Genomic DNA, 20,580 nt, shown 5'->3' with positions numbered 1-20,580 from the left:
GATACTTTGGGGACTCTCAGCCCCTTTGGAAACAAGGCGGCCCTTTGGGCCTGGCAGCTCTAGGCCAAAGTAGCACGCCCAGAGCAGGAGTTCTACTTCAGCCAGATCAGGCCTGCCAAGAAACTGCGTTTCACAGGCCTTGGTAAGAGATGTTCCCGGTAGGCTGTAAGAGCACTGGGCAGAGCCAGTTGTTTCTTACCTTCCTGAAAAGCTGGAAGCAAGACGCTTGGGACCCCTCTGCCCGTTTGGGAACAAGGCAGCCTTTTGGGTCGGGAAGCTCTAGGCCAATGGAGCACACGCAGAGCAGGAGTTCTACTTCAGCCTGATCAGGCCTGCAAAGAAACAGCGTTTGACAGGCCTTGGTAAGAGATGTTCCCGGTAGGTGTAAGAGCACTGGGCAGAGCCAGTTGTTTCTTAGCTTCGCAAAGACCGGGAAGCAAGATGCTTTGGGCCTCTCTGCCCCTTGGAAACAGGGCAGCACTTGGGGCCTGGCAGCTCTAGGGCAATGGAGCACACCCAGAGCCGGAGTTCTACTTCAGCCAGATGAGGCCTGCCAAGAAACTGCGTTTCACAGGCCTTTCAAAGACATGTTCCCGGTAGGCTGTAAGAGCACGGGGCAGAGCGAGTTGGTTCTTAGCTTCCCAGAGAGCTGGAAGCAAGAGGCTTTGGGGCCTCTCTGCCCCTTTGGAAACAAGGCAGCACCTTGGGCCTGGCAGCTCTAGGGCAATGGAGCACACCCAGAGCAGAAGTTCTACTTCAGCCAAATCAGGCCTGCCAGGAAACGGCGTTTCACAGGCCTTGGTAAGAGATGTTCCCGGTAGGCTGTAAGAGCACTGGGCAACGCCAGATGTTTCTTAGCTTCCCGAAGAGCTGGAAGCAAGATGCTTTGGTGCCACTCTCTCACTTTGGAATCAAGGCAGCCCTTTGGGGCAGGTAGCTCCAGGCCAGTGGAGCACACCCAGAGCAGAAGTTCTACTTCGGCCGGTTCAGGCCACCAACAAACTGCGTTTCACAGGCCTTGGTAAGAGATGTTCCCGGTAGGCTGTAAGAGCACTGGGCAACGCCAGATGTTTCTTAGCTTCCCGAAGAGCTGGAAGCAAGATGCTTTGGGGCCTCTCTGCCCCTTTGCAAACAAGGCGGCCCTTTGGGCCAGGCAGCTCTAGGCCAATGGAGCACACCCAGAGCAGAAGTTCTACTTCAGCTAGATCAGGCCACCAACAAAGTGCGTTTCACAGGCCTTGGTAAGAGATTTTCTCTCAGTCTGTAAGAGCACTGGGCAGAGCCAGTTGTTTCTTAGCTTCCCGAAGAGCTGGAAGCAAGATGCTTTGGGGGCTCCCTGCCCCTTTGCCAACAAGGCCGACCTTTGGGCCTTTCAGCTCTAGGCCAATGGAGCACACCCAGAGCAGAAGTTCTACCTCAGCCAGATAAGGCCTGCGAAGAAACTGCGTTTCAAAGGCTTTGGTAAGAGATGTTCCCGGTACTCTGTCAGAGCACTGGGCAGAGACAGTTGTCTCTTAGCTTCCCAATGAGCTGGAAGCAAGATGCTTTGGGGCCTCTCTGCCCCTTTGCAAACAAGGCATCCCTTTGGGCCTTTCAGCTCTAGGGCAATGGAGCACACCCAGAGCAGAAGTTCTACCTCAGCCAGATCAGGCCTGCCAAGAAACTGCTTTTCACAGGCCTTCGTAAGAGGTGTTCCCGGAAGGCTGTAAGAGTACCTGGCAGAGCGAGTTGTTTCTTAGCTTCAAAAACAGCTGGAAGCAACATGATTTGGGGCCTCTCTCCCCCTTTGGAAACAAAGCAGCCTTTGTGCCTGGCAGCTCTAGGCCAAAGTAGCACACCCAGAGCACAAGTTCTACCTCAGCCAGAAAAGGCCTGTCAAGAAGCTGCGTTTCACAGGCCTTTGTATGTGACGTTCCCGGTTGGCTTTGAGAGCACTGTGCAGAGCCAGTTGTTTTAGCTTCCCAGAGAGCAGGAAGCAAGATGCTTTGGGGCCTCTCTCACACTTTGGAAATAAAGGCAGCCCTTTGGGCCTGGCAGCCCTAGGCCAATGGAGTACACCCAGAGCAGAAGTTCTACCTCAGCCAGATCAGGCCTTCCAAGAAACTGCGTCTCACAGGCCTTTCTCTGTCACGTTGCCGGTAGGCTGTGAGAGCACTGTGCAGAGCCAGTTGTTTCTTAGCTTCCCAAAGATTTGGAAGCAAGATACTTTGGGGACTCTCAGCCCCTTTGGAAACAAGGCGGCCCTTTGGGCCTGGCAGCTCTAGGCCAAAGTAGCACGCCCAGAGCAGGAGTTCTACTTCAGCCAGATCAGGCCTGCCAAGAAACTGCGTTTCACAGGCCTTGGTAAGAGATGTTCCCGGTAGGCTGTAAGAGCACTGGGCAGAGCCAGTTGTTTCTTACCTTCCTGAAAAGCTGGAAGCAAGACGCTTGGGACCCCTCTGCCCGTTTGGGAACAAGGCAGCCTTTTGGGTCGGGAAGCTCTAGGCCAATGGAGCACACGCAGAGCAGGAGTTCTACTTCAGCCTGATCAGGCCTGCAAAGAAACAGCGTTTGACAGGCCTTGGTAAGAGATGTTCCCGGTAGGTGTAAGAGCACTGGGCAGAGCCAGTTGTTTCTTAGCTTCGCAAAGACCGGGAAGCAAGATGCTTTGGGCCTCTCTGCCCCTTGGAAACAGGGCAGCACTTGGGGCCTGGCAGCTCTAGGGCAATGGAGCACACCCAGAGCCGGAGTTCTACTTCAGCCAGATGAGGCCTGCCAAGAAACTGCGTTTCACAGGCCTTTCAAAGACATGTTCCCGGTAGGCTGTAAGAGCACGGGGCAGAGCGAGTTGGTTCTTAGCTTCCCAGAGAGCTGGAAGCAAGAGGCTTTGGGGCCTCTCTGCCCCTTTGGAAACAAGGCAGCACCTTGGGCCTGGCAGCTCTAGGGCAATGGAGCACACCCAGAGCAGAAGTTCTACTTCAGCCAAATCAGGCCTGCCAGGAAACGGCGTTTCACAGGCCTTGGTAAGAGATGTTCCCGGTAGGCTGTAAGAGCACTGGGCAACGCCAGATGTTTCTTAGCTTCCCGAAGAGCTGGAAGCAAGATGCTTTGGTGCCACTCTCTCACTTTGGAATCAAGGCAGCCCTTTGGGGCAGGTAGCTCCAGGCCAGTGGAGCACACCCAGAGCAGAAGTTCTACTTCGGCCGGTTCAGGCCACCAACAAACTGCGTTTCACAGGCCTTGGTAAGAGATGTTCCCGGTAGGCTGTAAGAGCACTGGGCAACGCCAGATGTTTCTTAGCTTCCCGAAGAGCTGGAAGCAAGATGCTTTGGGGCCTCTCTGCCCCTTTGCAAACAAGGCGGCCCTTTGGGCCAGGCAGCTCTAGGCCAATGGAGCACACCCAGAGCAGAAGTTCTACTTCAGCTAGATCAGGCCACCAACAAAGTGCGTTTCACAGGCCTTGGTAAGAGATTTTCTCTCAGGCTGTAAGAGCACTGGGCAGAGCCAGTTGTTTCTTAGCTTCCCGAAGAGCTGGAAGCAAGATGCTTTGGGGGCTCCCTGCCCCTTTGCCAACAAGGCCGACCTTTGGGCCTTTCAGCTCTAGGCCAATGGAGCACACCCAGAGCAGAAGTTCTACCTCAGCCAGATAAGGCCTGCGAAGAAACTGCGTTTCAAAGGCTTTGGTAAGAGATGTTCCCGGTACTCTGTCAGAGCACTGGGCAGAGACAGTTGTCTCTTAGCTTCCCAATGAGCTGGAAGCAAGATGCTTTGGGGCCTCTCTGCCCCTTTGCAAACAAGGCATCCCTTTGGGCCTTTCAGCTCTAGGGCAATGGAGCACACCCAGAGCAGAAGTTCTACCTCAGCCAGATCAGGCCTGCCAAGAAACTGCTTTTCACAGGCCTTCGTAAGAGGTGTTCCCGGAAGGCTGTAAGAGTACCTGGCAGAGCGAGTTGTTTCTTAGCTTCAAAAACAGCTGGAAGCAACATGATTTGGGGCCTCTCTCCCCCTTTGGAAACAAAGCAGCCTTTGTGCCTGGCAGCTCTAGGCCAAAGTAGCACACCCAGAGCACAAGTTCTACCTCAGCCAGAAAAGGCCTGTCAAGAAGCTGCGTTTCACAGGCCTTTGTATGTGACGTTCCCGGTTGGCTTTGAGAGCACTGTGCAGAGCCAGTTGTTTTAGCTTCCCAGAGAGCAGGAAGCAAGATGCTTTGGGGCCTCTCTCACACTTTGGAAATAAAGGCAGCCCTTTGGGCCTGGCAGCCCTAGGCCAATGGAGTACACCCAGAGCAGAAGTTCTACCTCAGCCAGATCAGGCCTTCCAAGAAACTGCGTCTCACAGGCCTGTCTCTGTCACGTTGCCGGTAGGCTGTGAGAGCACTGTGCAGAGCCAGTTGTTTCTTAGCTTCCCAAAGATTTGGAAGCAAGATACTTTGGGGACTCTCAGCCCCTTTGGAAACAAGGCGGCCCTTTGGGCCTGGCAGCTCTAGGCCAAAGTAGCACGCCCAGAGCAGGAGTTCTACTTCAGCCAGATCAGGCCTGCCAAGAAACTGCGTTTCACAGGCCTTGGTAAGAGATGTTCCCGGTAGGCTGTAAGAGCACTGGGCAGAGCCAGTTGTTTCTTACCTTCCTGAAAAGCTGGAAGCAAGACGCTTGGGACCCCTCTGCCCGTTTGGGAACAAGGCAGCCTTTTGGGTCGGGAAGCTCTAGGCCAATGGAGCACACGCAGAGCAGGAGTTCTACTTCAGCCTGATCAGGCCTGCAAAGAAACAGCGTTTGACAGGCCTTGGTAAGAGATGTTCCCGGTAGGTGTAAGAGCACTGGGCAGAGCCAGTTGTTTCTTAGCTTCGCAAAGACCGGGAAGCAAGATGCTTTGGGCCTCTCTGCCCCTTGGAAACAGGGCAGCACTTGGGGCCTGGCAGCTCTAGGGCAATGGAGCACACCCAGAGCCGGAGTTCTACTTCAGCCAGATGAGGCCTGCCAAGAAACTGCGTTTCACAGGCCTTTCAAAGACATGTTCCCGGTAGGCTGTAAGAGCACGGGGCAGAGCGAGTTGGTTCTTAGCTTGCCAGAGAGCTGGAAGCAAGAGGCTTTGGGGCCTCTCTGCCCCTTTGGAAACAAGGCAGCACCTTGGGCCTGGCAGCTCTAGGGCAATGGAGCACACCCAGAGCAGAAGTTCTACTTCAGCCAAATCAGGCCTGCCAGGAAACGGCGTTTCACAGGCCTTGGTAAGAGATGTTCCCGGTAGGCTGTAAGAGCACTGGGCAACGCCAGATGTTTCTTAGCTTCCCGAAGAGCTGGAAGCAAGATGCTTTGGTGCCACTCTCTCACTTTGGAATCAAGGCAGCCCTTTGGGGCAGGTAGCTCCAGGCCAGTGGAGCACACCCAGAGCAGAAGTTCTACTTCGGCCGGTTCAGGCCACCAACAAACTGCGTTTCACAGGCCTTGGTAAGAGATGTTCCCGGTAGGCTGTAAGAGCACTGGGCAACGCCAGATGTTTCTTAGCTTCCCGAAGAGCTGGAAGCAAGATGCTTTGGGGCCTCTCTGCCCCTTTGCAAACAAGGCGGCCCTTTGGGCCAGGCAGCTCTAGGCCAATGGAGCACACCCAGAGCAGAAGTTCTACTTCAGCTAGATCAGGCCACCAACAAAGTGCGTTTCACAGGCCTTGGTAAGAGATTTTCTCTCAGGCTGTAAGAGCACTGGGCAGAGCCAGTTGTTTCTTAGCTTCCCAAAGAGCTGGAAGCAAGATGCTTTGGGGGCTCCCTGCCCCTTTGCCAACAAGGCCGACCTTTGGGCCTTTCAGCTCTAGGCCAATGGAGCACACCCAGAGCAGAAGTTCTACCTCAGCCAGATAAGGCCTGCGAAGAAACTGCGTTTCAAAGGCTTTGGTAAGAGATGTTCCCGGTACTGTGTCAGAGCACTGGGCAGAGACAGTTGTCTCTTAGCTTCCCAATGAGCTGGAAGCAAGATGCTTTGGGGCCTCTCTGCCCCTTTGCAAACAAGGCATCCCTTTGGGCCTTTCAGCTCTAGGGCAATGGAGCACACCCAGAGCAGAAGTTCTACCTCAGCCAGATCAGGCCTGCCAAGAAACTGCTTTTCACAGGCCTTCGTAAGAGGTGTTCCCGGAAGGCTGTAAGAGTACCTGGCAGAGCGAGTTGTTTCTTAGCTTCAAAAACAGCTGGAAGCAACATGATTTGGGGCCTCTCTCCCCCTTTGGAAACAAAGCAGCCTTTGTGCCTGGCAGCTCTAGGCCAAAGTAGCACACCCAGAGCACAAGTTCTACCTCAGCCAGAAAAGGCCTGTCAAGAAGCTGCGTTTCACAGGCCTTTGTATGTGACGTTCCCGGTTGGCTTTGAGAGCACTGTGCAGAGCCAGTTGTTTTAGCTTCCCAGAGAGCAGGAAGCAAGATGCTTTGGGGCCTCTCTCACACTTTGGAAATAAAGGCAGCCCTTTGGGCCTGGCAGCCCTAGGCCAATGGAGTACACCCAGAGCAGAAGTTCTACCTCAGCCAGATCAGGCCTTCCAAGAAACTGCGTCTCACAGGCCTGTCTCTGTCACGTTGCCGGTAGGCTGTGAGAGCACTGTGCAGAGCCAGTTGTTTCTTAGCTTCCCAAAGATTTGGAAGCAAGATACTTTGGGGACTCTCAGCCCCTTTGGAAACAAGGCGGCCCTTTGGGCCTGGCAGCTCTAGGCCAAAGTAGCACGCCCAGAGCAGGAGTTCTACTTCAGCCAGATCAGGCCTGCCAAGAAACTGCGTTTCACAGGCCTTGGTAAGAGATGTTCCCGGTAGGCTGTAAGAGCACTGGGCAGAGCCAGTTGTTTCTTACCTTCCTGAAAAGCTGGAAGCAAGACGCTTGGGACCCCTCTGCCCGTTTGGGAACAAGGCAGCCTTTTGGGTCGGGAAGCTCTAGGCCAATGGAGCACACGCAGAGCAGGAGTTCTACTTCAGCCTGATCAGGCCTGCAAAGAAACAGCGTTTGACAGGCCTTGGTAAGAGATGTTCCCGGTAGGTGTAAGAGCACTGGGCAGAGCCAGTTGTTTCTTAGCTTCGCAAAGACCGGGAAGCAAGATGCTTTGGGCCTCTCTGCCCCTTGGAAACAGGGCAGCACTTGGGGCCTGGCAGCTCTAGGGCAATGGAGCACACCCAGAGCCGGAGTTCTACTTCAGCCAGATGAGGCCTGCCAAGAAACTGCGTTTCACAGGCCTTTCAAAGACATGTTCCCGGTAGGCTGTAAGAGCACGGGGCAGAGCGAGTTGGTTCTTAGCTTGCCAGAGAGCTGGAAGCAAGAGGCTTTGGGGCCTCTCTGCCCCTTTGGAAACAAGGCAGCACCTTGGGCCTGGCAGCTCTAGGGCAATGGAGCACACCCAGAGCAGAAGTTCTACTTCAGCCAAATCAGGCCTGCCAGGAAACGGCGTTTCACAGGCCTTGGTAAGAGATGTTCCCGGTAGGCTGTAAGAGCACTGGGCAACGCCAGATGTTTCTTAGCTTCCCGAAGAGCTGGAAGCAAGATGCTTTGGTGCCACTCTCTCACTTTGGAATCAAGGCAGCCCTTTGGGGCAGGTAGCTCCAGGCCAGTGGAGCACACCCAGAGCAGAAGTTCTACTTCGGCCGGTTCAGGCCACCAACAAACTGCGTTTCACAGGCCTTGGTAAGAGATGTTCCCGGTAGGCTGTAAGAGCACTGGGCAACGCCAGATGTTTCTTAGCTTCCCGAAGAGCTGGAAGCAAGATGCTTTGGGGCCTCTCTGCCCCTTTGCAAACAAGGCGGCCCTTTGGGCCAGGCAGCTCTAGGCCAATGGAGCACACCCAGAGCAGAAGTTCTACTTCAGCTAGATCAGGCCACCAACAAAGTGCGTTTCACAGGCCTTGGTAAGAGATTTTCTCTCAGGCTGTAAGAGCACTGGGCAGAGCCAGTTGTTTCTTAGCTTCCCGAAGAGCTGGAAGCAAGATGCTTTGGGGGCTCCCTGCCCCTTTGCCAACAAGGCCGACCTTTGGGCCTTTCAGCTCTAGGCCAATGGAGCACACCCAGAGCAGAAGTTCTACCTCAGCCAGATAAGGCCTGCGAAGAAACTGCGTTTCAAAGGCTTTGGTAAGAGATGTTCCCGGTACTCTGTCAGAGCACTGGGCAGAGACAGTTGTCTCTTAGCTTCCCAATGAGCTGGAAGCAAGATGCTTTGGGGCCTCTCTGCCCCTTTGCAAACAAGGCATCCCTTTGGGCCTTTCAGCTCTAGGGCAATGGAGCACACCCAGAGCAGAAGTTCTACCTCAGCCAGATCAGGCCTGCCAAGAAACTGCTTTTCACAGGCCTTCGTAAGAGGTGTTCCCGGAAGGCTGTAAGAGTACCTGGCAGAGCGAGTTGTTTCTTAGCTTCAAAAACAGCTGGAAGCAACATGATTTGGGGCCTCTCTCCCCCTTTGGAAACAAAGCAGCCTTTGTGCCTGGCAGCTCTAGGCCAAAGTAGCACACCCAGAGCACAAGTTCTACCTCAGCCAGAAAAGGCCTGTCAAGAAGCTGCGTTTCACAGGCCTTTGTATGTGACGTTCCCGGTTGGCTTTGAGAGCACTGTGCAGAGCCAGTTGTTTTAGCTTCCCAGAGAGCAGGAAGCAAGATGCTTTGGGGCCTCTCTCACACTTTGGAAATAAAGGCAGCCCTTTGGGCCTGGCAGCCCTAGGCCAATGGAGTACACCCAGAGCAGAAGTTCTACCTCAGCCAGATCAGGCCTTCCAAGAAACTGCGTCTCACAGGCCTTTCTCTGTCACGTTGCCGGTAGGCTGTGAGAGCACTGTGCAGAGCCAGTTGTTTCTTAGCTTCCCAAAGATTTGGAAGCAAGATACTTTGGGGACTCTCAGCCCCTTTGGAAACAAGGCGGCCCTTTGGGCCTGGCAGCTCTAGGCCAAAGTAGCACGCCCAGAGCAGGAGTTCTACTTCAGCCAGATCAGGCCTGCCAAGAAACTGCGTTTCACAGGCCTTGGTAAGAGATGTTCCCGGTAGGCTGTAAGAGCACTGGGCAGAGCCAGTTGTTTCTTACCTTCCTGAAAAGCTGGAAGCAAGACGCTTGGGACCCCTCTGCCCGTTTGGGAACAAGGCAGCCTTTTGGGTCGGGAAGCTCTAGGCCAATGGAGCACACGCAGAGCAGGAGTTCTACTTCAGCCTGATCAGGCCTGCAAAGAAACAGCGTTTGACAGGCCTTGGTAAGAGATGTTCCCGGTAGGTGTAAGAGCACTGGGCAGAGCCAGTTGTTTCTTAGCTTCGCAAAGACCGGGAAGCAAGATGCTTTGGGCCTCTCTGCCCCTTGGAAACAGGGCAGCACTTGGGGCCTGGCAGCTCTAGGGCAATGGAGCACACCCAGAGCCGGAGTTCTACTTCAGCCAGATGAGGCCTGCCAAGAAACTGCGTTTCACAGGCCTTTCAAAGACATGTTCCCGGTAGGCTGTAAGAGCACGGGGCAGAGCGAGTTGGTTCTTAGCTTCCCAGAGAGCTGGAAGCAAGAGGCTTTGGGGCCTCTCTGCCCCTTTGGAAACAAGGCAGCACCTTGGGCCTGGCAGCTCTAGGGCAATGGAGCACACCCAGAGCAGAAGTTCTACTTCAGCCAAATCAGGCCTGCCAGGAAACGGCGTTTCACAGGCCTTGGTAAGAGATGTTCCCGGTAGGCTGTAAGAGCACTGGGCAACGCCAGATGTTTCTTAGCTTCCCGAAGAGCTGGAAGCAAGATGCTTTGGTGCCACTCTCTCACTTTGGAATCAAGGCAGCCCTTTGGGGCAGGTAGCTCCAGGCCAGTGGAGCACACCCAGAGCAGAAGTTCTACTTCGGCCGGTTCAGGCCACCAACAAACTGCGTTTCACAGGCCTTGGTAAGAGATGTTCCCGGTAGGCTGTAAGAGCACTGGGCAACGCCAGATGTTTCTTAGCTTCCCGAAGAGCTGGAAGCAAGATGCTTTGGGGCCTCTCTGCCCCTTTGCAAACAAGGCGGCCCTTTGGGCCAGGCAGCTCTAGGCCAATGGAGCACACCCAGAGCAGAAGTTCTACTTCAGCTAGATCAGGCCACCAACAAAGTGCGTTTCACAGGCCTTGGTAAGAGATTTTCTCTCAGGCTGTAAGAGCACTGGGCAGAGCCAGTTGTTTCTTAGCTTCCCAAAGAGCTGGAAGCAAGATGCTTTGGGGGCTCCCTGCCCCTTTGCCAACAAGGCCGACCTTTGGGCCTTTCAGCTCTAGGCCAATGGAGCACACCCAGAGCAGAAGTTCTACCTCAGCCAGATAAGGCCTGCGAAGAAACTGCGTTTCAAAGGCTTTGGTAAGAGATGTTCCCGGTACTCTGTCAGAGCACTGGGCAGAGACAGTTGTCTCTTAGCTTCCCAATGAGCTGGAAGCAAGATGCTTTGGGGCCTCTCTGCCCCTTTGCAAACAAGGCATCTTTTTGGGCCTTTCAGCTCTAGGGCAATGGAGCACACCCAGAGCAGAAGTTCTACCTCAGCCAGATCAGGCCTGCCAAGAAACTGCTTTTCACAGGCCTTCGTAAGAGGTGTTCCCGGAAGGCTGTAAGAGTACCTGGCAGAGCGAGTTGTTTCTTAGCTTCAAAAACAGCTGGAAGCAACATGATTTGGGGCCTCTCTCCCCCTTTGGAAACAAAGCAGCCTTTGTGCCTGGCAGCTCTAGGCCAAAGTAGCACACCCAGAGCACAAGTTCTACCTCAGCCAGAAAAGGCCTGTCAAGAAGCTGCGTTTCACAGGCCTTTGTATGTGACGTTCCCGGTTGGCTTTGAGAGCACTGTGCAGAGCCAGTTGTTTTAGCTTCCCAGAGAGCAGGAAGCAAGATGCTTTGGGGCCTCTCTCACACTTTGGAAATAAAGGCAGCCCTTTGGGCCTGGCAGCCCTAGGCCAATGGAGTACACCCAGAGCAGAAGTTCTACCTCAGCCAGATCAGGCCTTCCAAGAAACTGCGTCTCACAGGCCTGTCTCTGTCACGTTGCCGGTAGGCTGTGAGAGCACTGTGCAGAGCCAGTTGTTTCTTAGCTTCCCAAAGATTTGGAAGCAAGATACTTTGGGGACTCTCAGCCCCTTTGGAAACAAGGCGGCCCTTTGGGCCTGGCAGCTCTAGGCCAAAGTAGCACGCCCAGAGCAGGAGTTCTACTTCAGCCAGATCAGGCCTGCCAAGAAACTGCGTTTCACAGGCCTTGGTAAGAGATGTTCCCGGTAGGCTGTAAGAGCACTGGGCAGAGCCAGTTGTTTCTTACCTTCCTGAAAAGCTGGAAGCAAGACGCTTGGGACCCCTCTGCCCGTTTGGGAACAAGGCAGCCTTTTGGGTCGGGAAGCTCTAGGCCAATGGAGCACACGCAGAGCAGGAGTTCTACTTCAGCCTGATCAGGCCTGCAAAGAAACAGCGTTTGACAGGCCTTGGTAAGAGATGTTCCCGGTAGGTGTAAGAGCACTGGGCAGAGCCAGTTGTTTCTTAGCTTCGCAAAGACCGGGAAGCAAGATGCTTTGGGCCTCTCTGCCCCTTGGAAACAGGGCAGCACTTGGGGCCTGGCAGCTCTAGGGCAATGGAGCACACCCAGAGCCGGAGTTCTACTTCAGCCAGATGAGGCCTGCCAAGAAACTGCGTTTCACAGGCCTTTCAAAGACATGTTCCCGGTAGGCTGTAAGAGCACGGGGCAGAGCGAGTTGGTTCTTAGCTTCCCAGAGAGCTGGAAGCAAGAGGCTTTGGGGCCTCTCTGCCCCTTTGGAAACAAGGCAGCACCTTGGGCCTGGCAGCTCTAGGGCAATGGAGCACACCCAGAGCAGAAGTTCTACTTCAGCCAAATCAGGCCTGCCAGGAAACGGCGTTTCACAGGCCTTGGTAAGAGATGTTCCCGGTAGGCTGTAAGAGCACTGGGCAACGCCAGATGTTTCTTAGCTTCCCGAAGAGCTGGAAGCAAGATGCTTTGGTGCCACTCTCTCACTTTGGAATCAAGGCAGCCCTTTGGGGCAGGTAGCTCCAGGCCAGTGGAGCACACCCAGAGCAGAAGTTCTACTTCGGCCGGTTCAGGCCACCAACAAACTGCGTTTCACAGGCCTTGGTAAGAGATGTTCCCGGTAGGCTGTAAGAGCACTGGGCAACGCCAGATGTTTCTTAGCTTCCCGAAGAGCTGGAAGCAAGATGCTTTGGGGCCTCTCTGCCCCTTTGCAAACAAGGCGGCCCTTTGGGCCAGGCAGCTCTAGGCCAATGGAGCACACCCAGAGCAGAAGTTCTACTTCAGCTAGATCAGGCCACCAACAAAGTGCGTTTCACAGGCCTTGGTAAGAGATTTTCTCTCAGGCTGTAAGAGCACTGGGCAGAGCCAGTTGTTTCTTAGCTTCCCGAAGAGCTGGAAGCAAGATGCTTTGGGGGCTCCCTGCCCCTTTGCCAACAAGGCCGACCTTTGGGCCTTTCAGCTCTAGGCCAATGGAGCACACCCAGAGCAGAAGTTCTACCTCAGCCAGATAAGGCCTGCCAAGAAACTGCGTTTCAAAGGCTTTGGTAAGAGATGTTCCCGGTACTGTGTCAGAGCACTGGGCAGAGACAGTTGTCTCTTAGCTTCCCAATGAGCTGGAAGCAAGATGCTTTGGGGCCTCTCTGCCCCTTTGCAAACAAGGCATCCCTTTGGGCCTTTCAGCTCTAGGGCAATGGAGCACACCCAGAGCAGAAGTTCTACCTCAGCCAGATCAGGCCTGCCAAGAAACTGCTTTTCACAGGCCTTCGTAAGAGGTGTTCCCGGAAGGCTGTAAGAGTACCTGGCAGAGCGAGTTGTTTCTTAGCTTCAAAAACAGCTGGAAGCAACATGATTTGGGGCCTCTCTCCCCCTTTGGAAACAAAGCAGCCTTTGTGCCTGGCAGCTCTAGGCCAAAGTAGCACACCCAGAGCACAAGTTCTACCTCAGCCAGAAAAGGCCTGTCAAGAAGCTGCGTTTCACAGGCCTTTGTATGTGACGTTCCCGGTTGGCTTTGAGAGCACTGTGCAGAGCCAGTTGTTTTAGCTTCCCAGAGAGCAGGAAGCAAGATGCTTTGGGGCCTCTCTCACACTTTGGAAATAAAGGCAGCCCTTTGGGCCTGGCAGCCCTAGGCCAATGGAGTACACCCAGAGCAGAAGTTCTACCTCAGCCAGATCAGGCCTTCCAAGAAACTGCGTCTCACAGGCCTGTCTCTGTCACGTTGCCGGTAGGCTGTGAGAGCACTGTGCAGAGCCAGTTGTTTCTTAGCTTCCCAAAGATTTGGAAGCAAGATACTTTGGGGACTCTCAGCCCCTTTGGAAACAAGGCGGCCCTTTGGGCCTGGCAGCTCTAGGCCAAAGTAGCACGCCCAGAGCAGGAGTTCTACTTCAGCCAGATCAGGCCTGCCAAGAAACTGCGTTTCACAGGCCTTGGTAAGAGATGTTCCCGGTAGGCTGTAAGAGCACTGGGCAGAGCCAGTTGTTTCTTACCTTCCTGAAAAGCTGGAAGCAAGACGCTTGGGACCCCTCTGCCCGTTTGGGAACAAGGCAGCCTTTTGGGTCGGGAAGCTCTAGGCCAATGGAGCACACGCAGAGCAGGAGTTCTACTTCAGCCTGATCAGGCCTGCAAAGAAACAGCGTTTGACAGGCCTTGGTAAGAGATGTTCCCGGTAGGTGTAAGAGCACTGGGCAGAGCCAGTTGTTTCTTAGCTTCGCAAAGACCGGGAAGCAAGATGCTTTGGGCCTCTCTGCCCCTTGGAAACAGGGCAGCACTTGGGGCCTGGCAGCTCTAGGGCAATGGAGCACACCCAGAGCCGGAGTTCTACTTCAGCCAGATGAGGCCTGCCAAGAAACTGCGTTTCACAGGCCTTTCAAAGACATGTTCCCGGTAGGCTGTAAGAGCACGGGGCAGAGCGAGTTGGTTCTTAGCTTCCCAGAGAGCTGGAAGCAAGAGGCTTTGGGGCCTCTCTGCCCCTTTGGAAACAAGGCAGCACCTTGGGCCTGGCAGCTCTAGGGCAATGGAGCACACCCAGAGCAGAAGTTCTACTTCAGCCAAATCAGGCCTGCCAGGAAACGGCGTTTCACAGGCCTTGGTAAGAGATGTTCCCGGTAGGCTGTAAGAGCACTGGGCAACGCCAGATGTTTCTTAGCTTCCCGAAGAGCTGGAAGCAAGATGCTTTGGTGCCACTCTCTCACTTTGGAATCAAGGCAGCCCTTTGGGGCAGGTAGCTCCAGGCCAGTGGAGCACACCCAGAGCAGAAGTTCTACTTCGGCCGGTTCAGGCCACCAACAAACTGCGTTTCACAGGCCTTGGTAAGAGATGTTCCCGGTAGGCTGTAAGAGCACTGGGCAACGCCAGATGTTTCTTAGCTTCCCGAAGAGCTGGAAGCAAGATGCTTTGGGGCCTCTCTGCCCCTTTGCAAACAAGGCGGCCCTTTGGGCCAGGCAGCTCTAGGCCAATGGAGCACACCCAGAGCAGAAGTTCTACTTCAGCTAGATCAGGCCACCAACAAAGTGCGTTTCACAGGCCTTGGTAAGAGATTTTCTCTCAGGCTGTAAGAGCACTGGGCAGAGCCAGTTGTTTCTTAGCTTCCCAAAGAGCTGGAAGCAAGATGCTTTGGGGGCTCCCTGCCCCTTTGCCAACAAGGCCGACCTTTGGGCCTTTCAGCTCTAGGCCAATGGAGCACACCCAGAGCAGAAGTTCTACCTCAGCCAGATAAGGCCTGCGAAGAAACTGCGTTTCAAAGGCTTTGGTAAGAGATGTTCCCGGTACTCTGTCAGAGCACTGGGCAGAGACAGTTGTCTCTTAGCTTCCCAATGAGCTGGAAGCAAGATGCTTTGGGGCCTCTCTGCCCCTTTGCAAACAAGGCATCCCTTTGGGCCTTTCAGCTCTAGGGCAATGGAGCACACCCAGAGCAGAAGTTCTACCTCAGCCAGATCAGGCCTGCCAAGAAACTGCTTTTCACAGGCCTTCGTAAGAGGTGTTCCCGGAAGGCTGTAAGAGTACCTGGCAGAGCGAGTTGTTTCTTAGCTTCAAAAACAGCTGGAAGCAACATGATTTGGGGCCTCTCTCCCCCTTTGGAAACAAAGCAGCCTTTGTGCCTGGCAGCTCTAGGCCAAAGTAGCACACCCAGAGCACAAGTTCTACCTCAGCCAGAAAAGGCCTGTCAAGAAGCTGCGTTTCACAGGCCTTTGTATGTGACGTTCCCGGTTGGCTTTGAGAGCACTGTGCAGAGCCAGTTGTTTTAGCTTCCCAGAGAGCAGGAAGCAAGATGCTTTGGGGCCTCTCTCACACTTTGGAAATAAAGGCAGCCCTTTGGGCCTGGCAGCCCTAGGCCAATGGAGTACACCCAGAGCAGAAGTTCTACCTCAGCCAGATCAGGCCTTCCAAGAAACTGCGTCTCACAGGCCTTTCTCTGTCACGTTGCCGGTAGGCTGTGAGAGCACTGTGCAGAGCCAGTTGTTTCTTAGCTTCCCAAAGATTTGGAAGCAAGATACTTTGGGGACTCTCAGCCCCTTTGGAAACAAGGCGGCCCTTTGGGCCTGGCAGCTCTAGGCCAAAGTAGCACGCCCAGAGCAGGAGTTCTACTTCAGCCAGATCAGGCCTGCCAAGAAACTGCGTTTCACAGGCCTTGGTAAGAGATGTTCCCGGTAGGCTGTAAGAGCACTGGGCAGAGCCAGTTGTTTCTTACCTTCCTGAAAAGCTGGAAGCAAGACGCTTGGGACCCCTCTGCCCGTTTGGGAACAAGGCAGCCTTTTGGGTCGGGAAGCTCTAGGCCAATGGAGCACACGCAGAGCAGGAGTTCTACTTCAGCCTGATCAGGCCTGCAAAGAAACAGCGTTTGACAGGCCTTGGTAAGAGATGTTCCCGGTAGGTGTAAGAGCACTGGGCAGAGCCAGTTGTTTCTTAGCTTCGCAAAGACCGGGAAGCAAGATGCTTTGGGCCTCTCTGCCCCTTGGAAACAGGGCAGCACTTGGGGCCTGGCAGCTCTAGGGCAATGGAGCACACCCAGAGCCGGAGTTCTACTTCAGCCAGATGAGGCCTGCCAAGAAACTGCGTTTCACAGGCCTTTCAAAGACATGTTCCCGGTAGGCTGTAAGAGCACGGGGCAGAGCGAGTTGGTTCTTAGCTTCCCAGAGAGCTGGAAGCAAGAGGCTTTGGGGCCTCTCTGCCCCTTTGGAAACAAGGCAGCACCTTGGGCCTGGCAGCTCTAGGGCAATGGAGCACACCCAGAGCAGAAGTTCTACTTCAGCCAAATCAGGCCTGCCAGGAAACGGCGTTTCACAGGCCTTGGTAAGAGATGTTCCCGGTAGGCTGTAAGAGCACTGGGCAACGCCAGATGTTTCTTAGCTTCCCGAAGAGCTGGAAGCAAGATGCTTTGGTGCCACTCTCTCACTTTGGAATCAAGGCAGCCCTTTGGGGCAGGTAGCTCCAGGCCAGTGGAGCACACCCAGAGCAGAAGTTCTACTTCGGCCGGTTCAGGCCACCAACAAACTGCGTTTCACAGGCCTTGGTAAGAGATGTTCCCGGTAGGCTGTAAGAGCACTGGGCAACGCCAGATGTTTCTTAGCTTCCCGAAGAGCTGGAAGCAAGATGCTTTGGGGCCTCTCTGCCCCTTTGCAAACAAGGCGGCCCTTTGGGCCAGGCAGCTCTAGGCCAATGGAGCACACCCAGAGCAGAAGTTCTACTTCAGCTAGATCAGGCCACCAACAAAGTGCGTTTCACAGGCCTTGGTAAGAGATTTTCTCTCAGGCTGTAAGAGCACTGGGCAGAGCCAGTTGTTTCTTAGCTTCCCAAAGAGCTGGAAGCAAGATGCTTTGGGGGCTCCCTGCCCCTTTGCCAACAAGGCCGACCTTTGGGCCTTTCAGCTCTAGGCCAATGGAGCACACCCAGAGCAGAAGTTCTACCTCAGCCAGATAAGGCCTGCGAAGAAACTGCGTTTCAAAGGCTTTGGTAAGAGATGTTCCCGGTACTCTGTCAGAGCACTGGGCAGAGACAGTTGTCTCTTAGCTTCCCAATGAGCTGGAAGCAAGATGCTTTGGGGCCTCTCTGCCCCTTTGCAAACAAGGCATCCCTTTGGGCCTTTCAGCTCTAGGGCAATGGAGCACACCCAGAGCAGAAGTTCTACCTCAGCCAGATCAGGCCTGCCAAGAAACTGCTTTTCACAGGCCTTCGTAAGAGGTGTTCCCGGAAGGCTGTAAGAGTACCTGGCAGAGCGAGTTGTTTCTTAGCTTCAAAAACAGCTGGAAGCAACATGATTTGGGGCCTCTCTCCCCCTTTGGAAACAAAGCAGCCTTTGTGCCTGGCAGCTCTAGGCCAAAGTAGCACACCCAGAGCACAAGTTCTACCTCAGCCAGAAAAGGCCTGTCAAGAAGCTGCGTTTCACAGGCCTTTGTATGTGACGTTCCCGGTTGGCTTTGAGAGCACTGTGCAGAGCCAGTTGTTTTAGCTTCCCAGAGAGCAGGAAGCAAGATGCTTTGGGGCCTCTCTCACACTTTGGAAATAAAGGCAGCCCTTTGGGCCTGGCAGCCCTAGGCCAATGGAGTACACCCAGAGCAGAAGTTCTACCTCAGCCAGATCAGGCCTTCCAAGAAACTGCGTCTCACAGGCCTTTCTCTGTCACGTTGCCGGTAGGCTGTGAGAGCACTGTGCAGAGCCAGTTGTTTCTTAGCTTCCCAAAGATTTGGAAGCAAGATACTTTGGGGACTCTCAGCCCCTTTGGAAACAAGGCGGCCCTTTGGGCCTGGCAGCTCTAGGCCAAAGTAGCACGCCCAGAGCAGGAGTTCTACTTCAGCCAGATCAGGCCTGCCAAGAAACTGCGTTTCACAGGCCTTGGTAAGAGATGTTCCCGGTAGGCTGTAAGAGCACTGGGCAGAGCCAGTTGTTTCTTACCTTCCTGAAAAGCTGGAAGCAAGACGCTTGGGACCCCTCTGCCCGTTTGGGAACAAGGCAGCCTTTTGGGTCGGGAAGCTCTAGGCCAATGGAGCACACGCAGAGCAGGAGTTCTACTTCAGCCTGATCAGGCCTGCAAAGAAACAGCGTTTGACAGGCCTTGGTAAGAGATGTTCCCGGTAGGTGTAAGAGCACTGGGCAGAGCCAGTTGTTTCTTAGCTTCGCAAAGACCGGGAAGCAAGATGCTTTGGGCCTCTCTGCCCCTTGGAAACAGGGCAGCACTTGGGGCCTGGCAGCTCTAGGGCAATGGAGCACACCCAGAGCCGGAGTTCTACTTCAGCCAGATGAGGCCTGCCAAGAAACTGCGTTTCACAGGCCTTTCAAAGACATGTTCCCGGTAGGCTGTAAGAGCACGGGGCAGAGCGAGTTGGTTCTTAGCTTGCCAGAGAGCTGGAAGCAAGAGGCTTTGGGGCCTCTCTGCCCCTTTGGAAACAAGGCAGCACCTTGGGCCTGGCAGCTCTAGGGCAATGGAGCACACCCAGAGCAGAAGTTCTACTTCAGCCAAATCAGGCCTGCCAGGAAACGGCGTTTCACAGGCCTTGGTAAGAGATGTTCCCGGTAGGCTGTAAGAGCACTGGGCAACGCCAGATGTTTCTTAGCTTCCCGAAGAGCTGGAAGCAAGATGCTTTGGTGCCACTCTCTCACTTTGGAATCAAGGCAGCCCTTTGGGGCAGGTAGCTCCAGGCCAGTGGAGCACACCCAGAGCAGAAGTTCTACTTCGGCCGGTTCAGGCCACCAACAAACTGCGTTTCACAGGCCTTGGTAAGAGATGTTCCCGGTAGGCTGTAAGAGCACTGGGCAACGCCAGATGTTTCTTAGCTTCCCGAAGAGCTGGAAGCAAGATGCTTTGGGGCCTCTCTGCCCCTTTGCAAACAAGGCGGCCCTTTGGGCCAGGCAGCTCTAGGCCAATGGAGCACACCCAGAGCAGAAGTTCTACTTCAGCTAGATCAGGCCACCAACAAAGTGCGTTTCACAGGCCTTGGTAAGAGATTTTCTCTCAGGCTGTAAGAGCACTGGGCAGAGCCAGTTGTTTCTTAGCTTCCCGAAGAGCTGGAAGCAAGATGCTTTGGGGGCTCCCTGCCCCTTTGCCAACAAGGCCGACCTTTGGGCCTTTCAGCTCTAGGCCAATGGAGCACACCCAGAGCAGAAGTTCTACCTCAGCCAGATAAGGCCTGCGAAGAAACTGCGTTTCAAAGGCTTTGGTAAGAGATGTTCCCGGTACTGTGTCAGAGCACTGGGCAGAGACAGTTGTCTCTTAGCTTCCCAATGAGCTGGAAGCAAGATGCTTTGGGGCCTCTCTGCCCCTTTGCAAACAAGGCATCCCTTTGGGCCTTTCAGCTCTAGGGCAATGGAGCACACCCAGAGCAGAAGTTCTACCTCAGCCAGATCAGGCCTGCCAAGAAACTGCTTTTCACAGGCCTTCGTAAGAGGTGTTCCCGGAAGGCTGTAAGAGTACCTGGCAGAGCGAGTTGTTTCTTAGCTTCAAAAACAGCTGGAAGCAACATGATTTGGGGCCTCTCTCCCCCTTTGGAAACAAAGCAGCCTTTGTGCCTGGCAGCTCTAGGCCAAAGTAGCACACCCAGAGCACAAGTTCTACCTCAGCCAGAAAAGGCCTGTCAAGAAGCTGCGTTTCACAGGCCTTTGTATGTGACGTTCCCGGTTGGCTTTGAGAGCACTGTGCAGAGCCAGTTGTTTTAGCTTCCCAGAGAGCAGGAAGCAAGATGCTTTGGGGCCTCTCTCACACTTTGGAAATAAAGGCAGCCCTTTGGGCCTGGCAGCCCTAGGCCAATGGAGTACACCCAGAGCAGAAGTTCTACCTCAGCCAGATCAGGCCTTCCAAGAAACTGCGTCTCACAGGCCTGTCTCTGTCACGTTGCCGGTAGGCTGTGAGAGCACTGTGCAGAGCCAGTTGTTTCTTAGCTTCCCAAAGATTTGGAAGCAAGATACTTTGGGGACTCTCAGCCCCTTTGGAAACAAGGCGGCCCTTTGGGCCTGGCAGCTCTAGGCCAAAGTAGCACGCCCAGAGCAGGAGTTCTACTTCAGCCAGATCAGGCCTGCCAAGAAACTGCGTTTCACAGGCCTTGGTAAGAGATGTTCCCGGTAGGCTGTAAGAGCACTGGGCAGAGCCAGTTGTTTCTTACCTTCCTGAAAAGCTGGAAGCAAGACGCTTGGGACCCCTCTGCCCGTTTGGGAACAAGGCAGCCTTTTGGGTCGGGAAGCTCTAGGCCAATGGAGCACACGCAGAGCAGGAGTTCTACTTCAGCCTGATCAGGCCTGCAAAGAAACAGCGTTTGACAGGCCTTGGTAAGAGATGTTCCCGGTAGGTGTAAGAGCACTGGGCAGAGCCAGTTGTTTCTTAGCTTCGCAAAGACCGGGAAGCAAGATGCTTTGGGCCTCTCTGCCCCTTGGAAACAGGGCAGCACTTGGGGCCTGGCAGCTCTAGGGCAATGGAGCACACCCAGAGCCGGAGTTCTACTTCAGCCAGATGAGGCCTGCCAAGAAACTGCGTTTCACAGGCCTTTCAAAGACATGTTCCCGGTAGGCTGTAAGAGCACGGGGCAGAGCGAGTTGGTTCTTAGCTTCCCAGAGAGCTGGAAGCAAGAGGCTTTGGGGCCTCTCTGCCCCTTTGGAAACAAGGCAGCACCTTGGGCCTGGCAGCTCTAGGGCAATGGAGCACACCCAGAGCAGAAGTTCTACTTCAGCCAAATCAGGC

This window comes from Equus asinus, unplaced genomic scaffold (assembly GCF_041296235.1).
Source record: "Equus asinus isolate D_3611 breed Donkey unplaced genomic scaffold, EquAss-T2T_v2 contig_816, whole genome shotgun sequence".
Lineage (NCBI taxonomy): Eukaryota > Metazoa > Chordata > Mammalia > Perissodactyla > Equidae > Equus > Equus asinus.
This window is presented reverse-complemented; position numbering follows the sequence as displayed.